Below are 13,079 nucleotides of genomic sequence, written 5' to 3'. Positions count from 1 at the left end.
ATGCCACCCACACAAGTCGACTATCACCCAGGTACCTACTTACTGCTAGGTGAACAGTGACAGCAGATGCCTTAAGGAAACCCATCCTAATGTTCCCACCCGTACCCGGGATCGAACCACGGACACTCAACATTGATTCTGTCACAAAGCGCTTTGAAAAAGGAGTCTTGAATTGTATCAAGCACTAGACTCAAGATTTCCTGTAGGGGGGGGGGGGTTGAGGGTAGGGGGTTATAGTGGGGGATGGAAGGGAGAGGGGAAAGCTGGTGGGGGAGGAGGGGAAGAGGGAGAGAGTCAGTGAACGTGACAGTGTTAAACCAGCAGTGGTGGGGGTGAGACACACTCTCTCACTGCCTCTCTCTCGTAATCTTTCCTCACAGCCTCTCTCAGCCACTGGTGAGGGATACCCTACCTTCACCTGACTGGAATACCTCCACCATCCCCCAATAACAGGGTGAGTTACCCCTACCATACGTAGCGTGGTTGGGGTGTGTTGTGGTTGTTAGTGGTACAATGACCTCGTTACAAAGGGAAATTATGTACCGCAGTTCGACTGCAGTAATTAAGTGCAGGTGTATTCGGGTTCCTGGTAGGTCTGAGAGAGTGCATCCCTGGGTGCTACCAGCCCAGCCTCCTCTACCTCGCTGTACGCTACAGGAATACTGGAACCTGGTCATGGAATTACTGAGGTATAACTATGTATACTTGTATGTGCACTTATGTATGTATACAGTACATATATGTTTATGTGCTTTTGTATACATATACGTATCTACGTATGCAATTTTTTGTATGTATACATGTGCAGATGTATGCTACACACACACACACACACACACACACACACACACACACACACACACACATATATATATATATATATATATATATATATATATATATATATATATATATATTATATGTCGTGCCGAATAGGTAAAACTTGCTATTTTGGCTTTAATAGCAACGCTCTTCTTGCCGAATAAGGCAAACGAAAATTTGTGTATGCAATAATTTCCTAAAAATCATTCTGAACCTAACGAAAAAAATATAATTCATTGTGTTTATTATTAAATTATTGTAAACTTGTCTAAAATATATTTAGTTGAATTAGGCTAAATTAAATTGCGCTTGTTGTAATAAGGTCAGGTAAGTTTTCTGAGGTTCTTTTGGTACAAAATTATTTTTTTTTTACATTAACACAAATGAAAAAGATATATCTTTAAACGTATAATACGAAATTTTAGAAAGGATTTAATTTTAAATGAGTTCTTGCTAACTGACCAATTTTAACTATTCGGCACAATATTATTTTTTTTAACACATCGGCTGTTTCCCACCAAGGCAGGGTGACCCGAAAAAGAAAAACTTTCACCATCATTCACTCCATCACTGTCTTGCCAGAAGGGTGCTTTACACTACAGTTTTTAAACTGCAACATTAACACCCCTCCTTCAGAGTGCAGGCACTGTACTTCCCATCTCCAGGACTCAAGTCCGGCCTGCCGGTTTCCCTGAATCCCTCATAAATGTTACTTTGCTCACACTCCAACAGCACGTTAAGTCCTAAAAACCATTTGTCTCTATTCGCTCCTATCTAACACGCTCACGCATGCTTGCTGGAAGTCCAAGCCCCTCGCACACAAAGCCTCCTTTACCCCCTCCCTCCAGCCTTTCCTAGGTGAACTCCTATCCCGCCTTCCCTCCACTACATATTTATAGTCCTGAAATCGTTCTATTTCGTTCCAACCTCTCTACATGTCCGAACCACCTCAACCCTTCCTCAGTCCTCTGGATAACAGTTTTGGTAATCCTGCACCTTCTCCTAATTTCCAAACTAGAATTTTCTGCATTATATTCACACCACACATTGCCCTCAGATATGACATCTCCACTGCCTCCAGCCTTCTTCTCGCTGCAACATTCACCACCCATGCTTCACACCCATATGAGAACGTTGGTTTAACTATACTCTCATACATTCCCCTTTTTGCTTCCATGGATAACGTTCTTTGTCTCCACAAACTCCTCAGTGCACCACTCACCTTTTCCCCCCTCATCATTTGGATGATTCACCTCATCTTTCATAGATCCATCTGTTGACACATCCACTCCCAAATATCTGAAAACCTTCTCCTCCATACTCTCTCCCTCCAACCTGATATCCAATCTTTCGTTAACTAAGTTTTTTGTTATCCTCATCACCTTACTCTTTCCTATATTCACTTTCAATTTTCTTCTTTTACATCCCCTACCAAACTCATCCACCAACCTCTGCAACTTCTATAAATATGTTGGTTCTCCCTTTCCATGAAAACTTGGTTGATATGCCTTCTCTTCTTAAGACTTTTAATATCAAAGTTGTATTTAAAAATCTTGATACAGTAAAACAAACTTTTGATAAACAATTCCCCCCTAGATGCTGACGGATGTGTGTATAAGAGTCCTTGTAAAGTTTGCGATAAAGTTTATTTCGGTCAAACTGGTAAAAGTCTCGAATTAAGATTAAAACAACATAAATATAAAATGGTATACAATACCGACAGGTTGTTAGGTAAGACACATATGCAACAGTTAGACAACTTTTTCGGAATAAAGTTGTCTAACTGTTGCATATGTGTCTTACCTAACAACATAAATATAGATAAATGGACAAGATTATAATGCTCTGTTTATTCACGTGAGAAATTTTAACCATCCAATTGATCTTCAAAAAGTTGAGAAAGTTGTATTAAGCAAATCCGTGGCCGACAGGAATGTAATTGAATCACGTTTCATAAAAAGCAGTTTTGAAAATAGGAATATTTCCTATGGTTTATATAAACTGGATTCATTTATAATTAATAAAATTTGGGGAGAATTTAATACATTAGACAAGTAATAAATCTTAACTCTTGGGTAGAGTATTAGGTGGGTTTCACAGAGTCGGGTGTCGTCATGCGTGTGTGAGGTGTAGCTATGTTGTGGTGGCATGATGGTGAGGTGTAGTCTTGACCCTGTATATATCTTCCTCTCACGTTCTGTTTTGTATGGTTCCTTGATAATGTGAGAAGTCACGAAAGCACCTGGAATATCGCTATTTTTTCAGTGGATGTTTGCATATATATATATATATATATATATATATATATATATATATATATATATATATATATATATATATATATATATAAAATGTCGTGCCGAATAGGCAGAACTTGCCATCTTGGCTTAAATAGCAACGTTCATCTTGCCATATAGGACAAGCGAAAATTTGTGTATGCAATAATTTCGCCAAAATCATTCTGAACCTAACGAAAAAATATATTTCACTGTGTTTGTTTAGTATTAAATTATTGTAAACAAATCTAAAATATATTTAGTTGGGTTAGGCTAAAATAAATTGTTCTTGTTATAATAAGGTTAGGTAAGTTTTCTAAGGTTCTTTTGGTGCAAAATTAAACATTTTTACATTAACATTAATGAAAAAAATATATCTTTAAACGTATAAGAGAAAATTTTAGAAAGGACTTAATTTTAAATGAGTTCTTGCTAATTGACCAGTTTTACATATTCGGCACGACATATATATATATATATATATATATATATATATATATATATATATATATATATATATATACATATATATATTATATATAAATTACGGAGAAAGATCACAGTCAGCAGAACTCGATACTGCTTCTGGGACAGACAAAATTCCCAGGCAGCGCTCTTATCCACTCGGCCACAAATGGCACATAAGCTGGGCAGCCTGGTTCACAAGCCATGTTTCTTTCCCAACCTGGGCACACAGTGAGCTTCAAGCGTGTAGTTCTGATCTCTCGATCTTTCTCTGTATATACCCGCTTGTTTCTGCGTGGTACATTGATATAAAAACCGTTTGAGAGGTCAGAACATACGGGAGGAGATTGAAGTAGTTTGTATCGACGCTTGAGGCTGACTGACGTGCCCAGGCTGGGTAAGAAACATGGGTTGTGAACCAGGCTGCCCAGTCTATGTGGCATTTGTGATGGCTGAGTAGATAAGAGCGCTGCCTGAGAATCTTGTCCGTCCCAGAAGCAGTATCGAGTCCTGCTGACTTCGATCTTTCTCTGTATATACCTGCTTGTTTTTGCGTGGTGCATATATATTATGCATACATGTGTATGTGTACGTCACCACCACTACCACCATCATACTCACATGTATATATATATAAATCTATAACCTACAACAGTCAGTGTATCACCGTTACTTGCAACAGCGATATTGACCCTCTGTTCTGTGCCTCTTTGAAAATCAGTTTCGGAAATGCAATATAAAATTGACTAGAGAGCCCCTAATTGACCAGGGTGGAAAGTTTGAAGCCGGTCGAATAAGCCGTTCTCGAGTTATAGAGGAGAATCTTCGATGGTGTGAGGAGACTGTGAGCTGACAGGTGGACGGCTCTGCCGTCAAGCCGGACAGTATTTAAGGCTTTGCTCGGCTCACGAAAATTTAAAATTTATAAAAACGAGAGTTTTCATGTTTTTAAAATTTCTATGTGTATTTTCGTGCATGTGTACATGTATACAACACACATGCACAGGTATATATATATATATATATATATATATATATATATATATATATATATATATATATATATATATATATATGTCGTGCCGAATATGTAAAACTGGTCAATTAGCAAGAACTCATTTAAAATTAAGTCCTTTCTAAAATTTTCTCTTATACGTTTAAAGATATATTTTTTCATTAATGTTAATGTAACAATTTTTAATTTTGCACCAAAAGAATCTTAGAAAACTTACCTAACCTTATTATAACAAGCGCAATTTATTTTAGCCTAACCCAACTAAATATATTTTAGATTTGTTTACAATAATTTAATACTAAACAAACACAGTGAAATATATTTTTTTCGTTAGGTTCAGAATGATTTTGGCGAAATTATTGCATACACAAATTTTCACTTGTCCTATATGGCAAGATGAACGTTGCTATTTAAGCCAAGATCGCAAGTTCTGCCTATTCGGCACGACATATATATATATATATATATATATATATATATATATATATATATATATATATATATATAAAACAAATTCTGGCCACAAAATAGAGCGAAACACCAACGTCAAAGACCTGGGAGTGATCATGTCCGAGGATCTCACCTTCAAGGACCATAACATTGTATCAATCGCATCTGCTAGAAAAATGACAGGATGGATAATGAGAACCTTCAAAACTAGGGAGGCCAAGCCCATGATGACACTCTTCAGGTCACTTGTTCTATCTAGGCTGGAATATTGCTGCACACTAACAGCACCTTTCAAGGCAGGTGAAATTACCGACCTAGAAAATGTACAGACAACTTTCACGGCGCGCATAACGGAGATAAAACACCTCAATTATTGGGAGCGCTTGAGGTTCCTAAACCTGTATTCCCTGGAACGCAGGAGGGAGAGATACATGATTATATACACCTGGAAAATCCTAGAGGGACTAGTACCGAACTTGCACACGAAAATCACCCACTACGAAAGCAAAAGACTTGGCAGACGATGCAACATCCCCCCAATGAAAAGCAGGGGTGTCACTAGCACGTTAAGAGACCATACAATAAGTGTCAGGGGCCCGAGACTGTTCAACTGCCTCCCAGCACACATAAGGGGGATTACCAACAGACCCCTGGCAGTCTTCAAGCTGGCACTGGACAAGCACCTAAAGTCAGTTCCGGATCAGCCGGGCTGTGGCTCGTATGTTGGTTTGCGTGCAGCCAGCAGCAACAGCCTGGTTGATCAGGCTCTGATCCACCAGGAGGCCTGGTCTCAGACCGGGCCGCGGGGGCGTTGACCCCCGGAACTCTCTCCAGGTAAACTCCAGGTATATATATATATATATATATATATATATATATATATATATATATATATATATATATATGCACATGTACACACACATATTTATACACTCATGTGTAGCATACATCTATGCATGTATACATATTTAAAATTTTGACTGTGTAGATACGCAGGTATTGGTATGTATTCATACGTACAGAAATACGCACACTTGTACTGTATACATATGGAAGCGCACACATGAATATTTATACGCACAGGAATACATACGCTTGTATACATGTGGAAGCACACACATACATGTACAGAACTGTCACCCTCACATACAAGTATACATAGTTATACACAGTGTAAATACCATGAATACCACCTTTCGGTATTCATTGAGTGTGCGGTGAGGTAGAGGAGGCTGGGCTGGTAGCACCCGGGGGGATATACACTCTTAGATCGATCTGAGGGAGGGGATGGGGGCGGGGATTGGAGGGGAGGGGGGGAAAGTTGAGAGGTAATTAGTGAAGAGTTGTTAGAGTTGACGATTGTTTGGACTGGTCGGGTACTGGGGAGTGTGCTTGCCTGGTTGTGGTCACGCGGGGAAGTGGGGGGGGTCGAGTCGCCGCACCTGTGGTGGTTGAGGGGGGGAGGGGGTGGTGGAAGGCTAAATAGAGGGATATTTGGTAAGAAATTCCATTACAAAATTTTTTTTTACAAACAATGCTGAGTTACAATAGTCTTTGTGTGTGTCTTCGCCAACTTGGGGTTATAGGGGGGGTCGAGTCACGGTTCCAGGATCTGCTTCTTCCCGCTTGCTTGTTCTTCCTTCGTCGCCTTCTCTAGCCTCGTGAATAATGTCATCCTATTCTTTCAGCTGGGTGTGCAGTCTGCCTTAAGGGTGTGTGTGTACTCACCTATTTTTGATTGCAGGGGTCGATTCACGGCTCCTGGCCCCACCTCTTAGCTTGTCGCTAGTAAGTCCACTCTCTCCCTGCTCCATGAGCTTTATCGTACCTCTTAAAGCTGTGTATGGATCCTGCCTCCACTACATCACTCTCCAGATTGTTCCACTTCCTGACAACTCTATGGCTGAATAAATATTTCCTAACATCCCTGTGACTCATCAGAATTTTTAACTTCCAGCTGTGTCCCTTTGTTGCTGTGTCCCCTTGTTACTGTGTATCCTTGCTGTGTCCCCTTGTTACTGTGTATCCTTGCTGTGTCCCCTTGTTGCTGTGTCCCCTTGTTGCTGTGTCCCCTTGTTACTGTGTATCCTTGCTGTGTCCCCTTGTTGCTGTGTCCCCTTGTTGCTGTGTCCCCTTGTTGCTGTGTTCCCTTGTTGCTATGTCCCATTGTTGCTGTGTATCCTTGCTGTGTCCCCTTGTTGCTGTGTTCCCTTGTTGCTGTGTATCCTTGCTGTGTCCCCTTGTTACTGTGTATCCTTGCTGTGTCCCCTTGTTGCTGTGTCCCCTTGTTGCTGTGTCCCCTTGTTACTGTGTATCCTTGCTGTGTCCCCTTGTTACTGTGTCCCCTTGTTACTGTGTATCCTTGCTGTGTCCCCTTGTTACTGTGTATCCTTGCTGTGTCCCTTTGTTGCTGTGTCCCCTTGTTACTGTGTATCCTTGCTGTGTCCCCTTGTTACTGTGTATCCTTGCTGTGTCCCCTTGTTGCTGTGTCCCCTTGTTGCTGTGTCCCCTTGTTACTGTGTATCCTTGCTGTGTCCCCTTGTTGCTGTGTCCCCTTGTTGCTGTGTCCCCTTGTTGCTGTGTTCCCTTGTTGCTATGTCCCATTGTTGCTGTGTATCCTTGCTGTGTCCCCTTGTTGCTGTGTTCCCTTGTTGCTATGTCCCATTGTTGCTGTGTCCCCTTGTTACTGTGTATCCTTGCTGTGTCCCCTTGTTGCTGTGTCCCCTTGTTGCTGTGTCCCCTTGTTACTGTGTATCCTTGCTGTGTCCCCTTGTTACTGTGTCCCCTTGTTACTGTGTATCCTTGCTGTGTCCCCTTGTTACTGTGTATCCTTGCTGTGTCCCCTTGTTACTGTGTCCCCTTGTTACTGTGTATCCTTGCTGTGTCCCCTTGTTACTGTGTATCCTTGCTGTGTCCCCTTGTTGCTGTGTCCCCTTGTTGCTGTGTCCCCTTGTTTCTGTGTATCCTTGCTGTGTCCCCTTGTTACTGTGTATCCTTGCTGTGTCCCCTTGTTGCTGTGTCCCCTTGTTGCTGTGTCCCCTTGTTACTGTGTATCCTTGCTGTGTCCCCTTGTTGCTGTGTCCCCTTGTTACTGTGTATCCTTGCTGTGTCCCCTTGTTACTGTGTATCCTTGCTGTGTCCCCTTGTTGCTGTGTCCCCTTGTTGCTGTGTCCCCTTGTTACTGTGTATCCTTGCTGTGTCCCCTTGTTGCTGTGTCCCCTTGTTGCTGTGTCCCCTTGTTGCTGTGTTCCCTTGTTGCTATGTCCCATTGTTGCTGTGTATCCTTGCTGTGTCCCCTTGTTGCTGTGTTCCCTTGTTGCTGTGTCCCCTTGTTACTGTGTATCCTTGCTGTGTCCCCTTGTTGCTGTGTCCCCTTGTTGCTGTGTCCCCTTGCTGCTGTGTTCCCTTGTTGCTACGTCCCCTTGTTGCTGTGTCCCCTTGTTGCTGTGTCCCCTTGTTGCTGTGTCCCCTTGTTGCTGTGTCCCCTTGTTGCTGTGTCCCCTTGTTGCTGTGTCCCCTTGTTGCTGTGTCCCCTTGTTGCTGTGTCCCCTTGTTGCTGTGTCCCCTTGTTGCTGTGTCCCCTTGTTACTGTGTCCCCTTGTTGCTGTGTCCCCTTGTTGCTGTGTCCCCTTGTTGCTGTGTCCCCTTGTTGCTGTGTCCCCTTGTTGCTGTGTCCCCTTGTTGCTGTGTCCCCTTGTTGCTGTGTCCCCTTGTTGCTGTGTCCCCTTGTTGCTGTGTCCCCTTGTTGCTGTATCACATCTCTGAAACATTCTGTCCCTGTCCACCTTGTCAATTCCTCCCAGTATTTTATATGTCGAACAGAAACAAATATAGGGGACGTAAATAGCGTGCTAAAAATATCTAACATAGGACTCGCAGTAATGGTTTTAAGTTGGAAAAATTCAGATTCAGGAAGGATGTAGGAAAGCACTGGTTTGGTAATAGAGTTGTGGACGAGTGGAATAAGCTCCCGAGTACTGTTATAGAAGCTAAAACGTTGTGTAGTTTTAAAAATAGGTTAGATAAATACATGAGTGGGTGTGAGTTGGACCTGACTAGCTTGTGTAGATGAATGATTCAGAGAACCGACAAGTTGGTAAATTAGACATATGTGCGACACTTGGGTATCATGCCGTGCTCTTTAAGTGGATGTGACCTGGACCTGACTAGGTTGGGTCAGTGGCATAAGCCGGTAGACCACTTGGACCTGCCTCGCATGGGCCAGTAGGCCTGCTGCAGTGTTCCTTGTTTCTTATGTTATCATATCCCCCCTTTCCCTCCTGTCCTCCAGTGTCGTCAGGTTGAGTTCCCTTAACTTCTCCTCGTAGGACATGAACCATAGCTCTGGGACTAGTCTTGTTGCAAACCTTTGCACTCTCTAATCTCTTGATGTGCTTGACCAGGTGTGGGTCCCACCCTGGTGCTGCGTACTCCAATATGTGCCTGACGTACACGGTGTACAGTGTCTTGAATGACTCCTTACTTAAGTGTTAATATGCTATTCTTAAATTCGCCAGGCGCCCATATGCTGCAGCAGTTATTTGGTTGATGTGCGCCTCAGGAGATGTGCTCGGTATTATACTCACCCCAAGATCCTTTTCTTTGAGTGAAGTTTGCAGTCTTTGGCCCAGCCTAGTGTGTACTCCTTATGCAGTCTTTGATCTTCCCCAATCTTCATGACTGCACTTGGCGGGGTTAAACTCCAGGGCCCATTTGTTGGATCAGGCTTGCCGCCTGTTCAGATCCCTTTGTAGTCCTGATTGATCCTCATCCACTTGAATTCTCCTCATTAACTTCACGTCGTCTGCAAACAGGGATACCTGTGTAATCCTTCCGTCATGTCATTCACATATACCAGAAACAGCACCGGTCCTAGGACCGACCCTTTTGGTACAACGCTCGTCACAGTCGCCCACTCCGACACCTCGTCACGTACCATCATTCAGTGATGCTACTAGGTCCTTTCTCTCCCTGCTCCATGAGCTTTACCATACCTCGTCTTAAAACAATGTATGGTTCCTGTCTCCACTACATCACTTGCCAGACTATTCCATTTCCTGACAACTTTATGGCTAAAGAAATACTTCGTAACATCCCTGTGACTCACCTGAGTCTTCAACATCCAACTGTGACCCCTTGTTTCTGTGTTCCATCTCTGGAACATCCTGTCTCTGTCCACCTTGTAAATTCCTCTTAGTATTGTGTGTGTGTGTGTGTGTGTGTGTGTGTGTGTGTGTGTGTGTGTGTGTGTGTGTGCGAGAGTGCGTGTGTGTGTGTGTGTGTGTGTGTGTGTGTGTGTGTGTGTGTTTTAAATCACCAGAGAATACCTCTCCCACACACACTGATGTACCCAGAGATCTTTGTGTGTATTGAGAGAGCTTTACCAGAATATCCCAGAAGCTCTCTTAATATCCTCGTTATCCACTCTCTCTCCTTTAGTGGCCACGTTATCCACTGTGTGGTGACGTTATCCACTGTGTGGTGACGTTATCCACTGTGTGGTGACGTTATACACTGTGTGGTGACGTTATCCACTGTGTGGTGACGTTATCCACTGTGTGGTGACGTTATACACTGTGTGGTGACGTTATCCACTGTGTGGTGACGTTATTCATCACTACTAAGCTTTAAGCTTAATAAGGCTTCTCATCTATAAAACTATCTACGCTGGAGGTCCTCCCAGGTGACAGCTTATCTTACCTCTCCCACCTCTCATCATGTTGAAGCTTTTCAAGCTGACTGTACACTGGCCTGTATATATATATATATATATATATATATATATATATATATATATATATATATATATATATATATATATATATATATATAAGAGGGTTGTAACATCTGGTGAAGGATAGTGGTGGTGGGGGTTGGAGAGAGTGCAGCCGGTAGTTCTTCCTGGCTTTATCGATTACTTATGACATGATGGACTTAGGAACCACACCCTACATGTGTACACCAGGGTGTTGTACGCCCTGTGTACACTCACCAGCGTGTGTTGTATACACTGTGCACTCACCAGGGTGTGTTGTATACACTGTGTACTCACCAGGGTGTGTTGTATACACTGTGTACTCACCAGGGTGTGTTGTATACACTGTGTGTTCACCAGGGTGTGTTGTATATACTGTGCACTCACCAGGGTGTGTTGTATACACTGTGTACACTCACCAGGGTGTGTTGTATACACTGTGTACACTCACCAGGGTGTGTTGTATACACTGTGTACACTCACCAGGGTGTGTTGTATACACTGTGTACACTCACCAGGGTGTGTTGTATACACTGTGAACTCACCAGGGTGTGTTGTATACACTGTGTGTTCACCAGGGTGTGTTGTATACACTGTGTACTCACCAGGGTGTGTTGTATACACTGTGTACTCACCAGGGTGTGTTGTATACACTGTGTACTCACCAGGGTGTGTTGTATACACTGTGAACTCACCAGGGTGTGTTGTATACACTGTGTACTCACCAGGGTGTGTTGTATACACTGTGTGTTCACCAGGGTGTGTTGTATACACTGTGTGTTCACCAGGGTGTGTTGTATACACTGTGTGTTCACCAGGGTGTGTTGTATACACTGTGTGTTCACCAGGGTGTGTTGTATACACTGTGTGTTCACCAGGGTGTGTTGTATACACTGTGTACACTCACCAGGGTGTGTTGTATACACTGTGTACTCACCAGGGTGTGTTGTATACACTGTGAACTCACCAGGGTGTGTTGTATACACTGTGAACTCACCAGGGTGTGTTGTATACACTGTGTGTTCACCAGGGTGTGTTGTATACACTGTGTACTCACCAGGGTGTGTTGTATACACTGTGTGTTCACCAGGGTGTGTTGTATACACTGTGAACTCACCAGGGTGTGTTGTATACACTGTGTACACTCACCAGGGTGTGTTGTATACACTGTGTACTCACCAGGGTGTGTTGTATACACTGTGTACTCACCAGGGTGTGTTGTATACACTGTGTACTCACCAGGGTGTGTTGTAGACACTGTGTATACTCACTAGGGTGTGTTGTACACACTGTGTACTCACCAGGGTGTGTTGTATACACTGTGTACTCACCAGGGTGTGTTGTATACACTGTGTACTCACCAGGGTGTGTTGTATACACTGTGTACTCACCAGGGTGTGTTGTATACACTGTGAACTCACCAGGGTGTGTTGTATACACTGTGTACACTCACCAGGGTGTGTTGTATACACTGTGAACTCACCAGGGTGTGTTGTATACACTGTGTACACTCACCAGGGTGTGTTGTATACACTGTGTACTCACCAGGGTGTGTTGTATACACTGTGTACTCACCAGGGTGTGTTGTATACACTGTGTACTCACCAGGGTGTGTTGTATACACTGTGTACACTCACCAGGGTGTGTTGTATACACTGTGTACTCACCAGGGTGTGTTGTATACACTGTGTACACTCACCAGGGTGTGTTGTATACACTGTGTACTCACCAGGGTGTGTTGTATACACTGTGTACACTCACCAGGGTGTGTTGTATACACTGTGTACTCACCAGGGTGTGTTGTATACACTGTGTACTCACCAGGGTGTGTTGTATACACTGTGTGTTCACCAGGGTGTGTTGTATACACTGTGTACTCACCAGGGTGTGTTGTATACAGTGTACACTCACCAGGGTGTGCTGTATACACTGTGTACTCACCAGGGTGTGTTGTATACACTGTGTACTCAACAGGGTGTGTTGTATACACTGTGTACTCACCAGGGTGTGCTGTATACACTGTGTACTCACCAGGGTGTGTTGTAGACACTGTGCACTCACCAGGGTGTATTGTAGACACTGTGCACTCACCAGGGTGTGTTGTATACTGTGCACTCACCAGGGTGTGTTGTATACTGTGTACTCACCAGGGTGTGTTGTACACACTGTGCACTCACCAGGGTGTGTTGTACACGCTGTGTATACTCACCAGGGTGTGTTGTACACACTGTGTATACTCACTAGGGTGAGGGAGGGGAGCCATGATAACGATATATAAAATACTGAGAGGAGTTAA

At 43.2% G+C, this 13,079-nt stretch overlaps 1 protein-coding gene across 1 annotated transcript in view; it reads left to right on the top strand.

Moving 5' to 3' along the window:
• The first annotated feature begins 300 nt into the window (after window positions 1-300).
• The window catches only part of LOC128691817 (tripartite motif-containing protein 3), a 440,921-nt gene continuing 428,142 nt past the window's right edge, over window positions 301-13,079 (top strand). Inside the window, exon 1 of the mRNA XM_070100920.1 lies at window positions 301-454. The gene's annotated coding sequence lies outside the window, so the exon portion shown is untranslated. The remainder of the gene's footprint in view (window positions 455-13,079) is intronic.

The sequence above is a fragment of the Cherax quadricarinatus genome, chromosome 75 (genome assembly GCF_038502225.1).
Source record: "Cherax quadricarinatus isolate ZL_2023a chromosome 75, ASM3850222v1, whole genome shotgun sequence".
Classification (NCBI taxonomy): domain Eukaryota; kingdom Metazoa; phylum Arthropoda; class Malacostraca; order Decapoda; family Parastacidae; genus Cherax; species Cherax quadricarinatus.
Note: the sequence above shows the minus strand (reverse complement) of the source record. Positions and strands in the feature narration are given on the sequence as shown.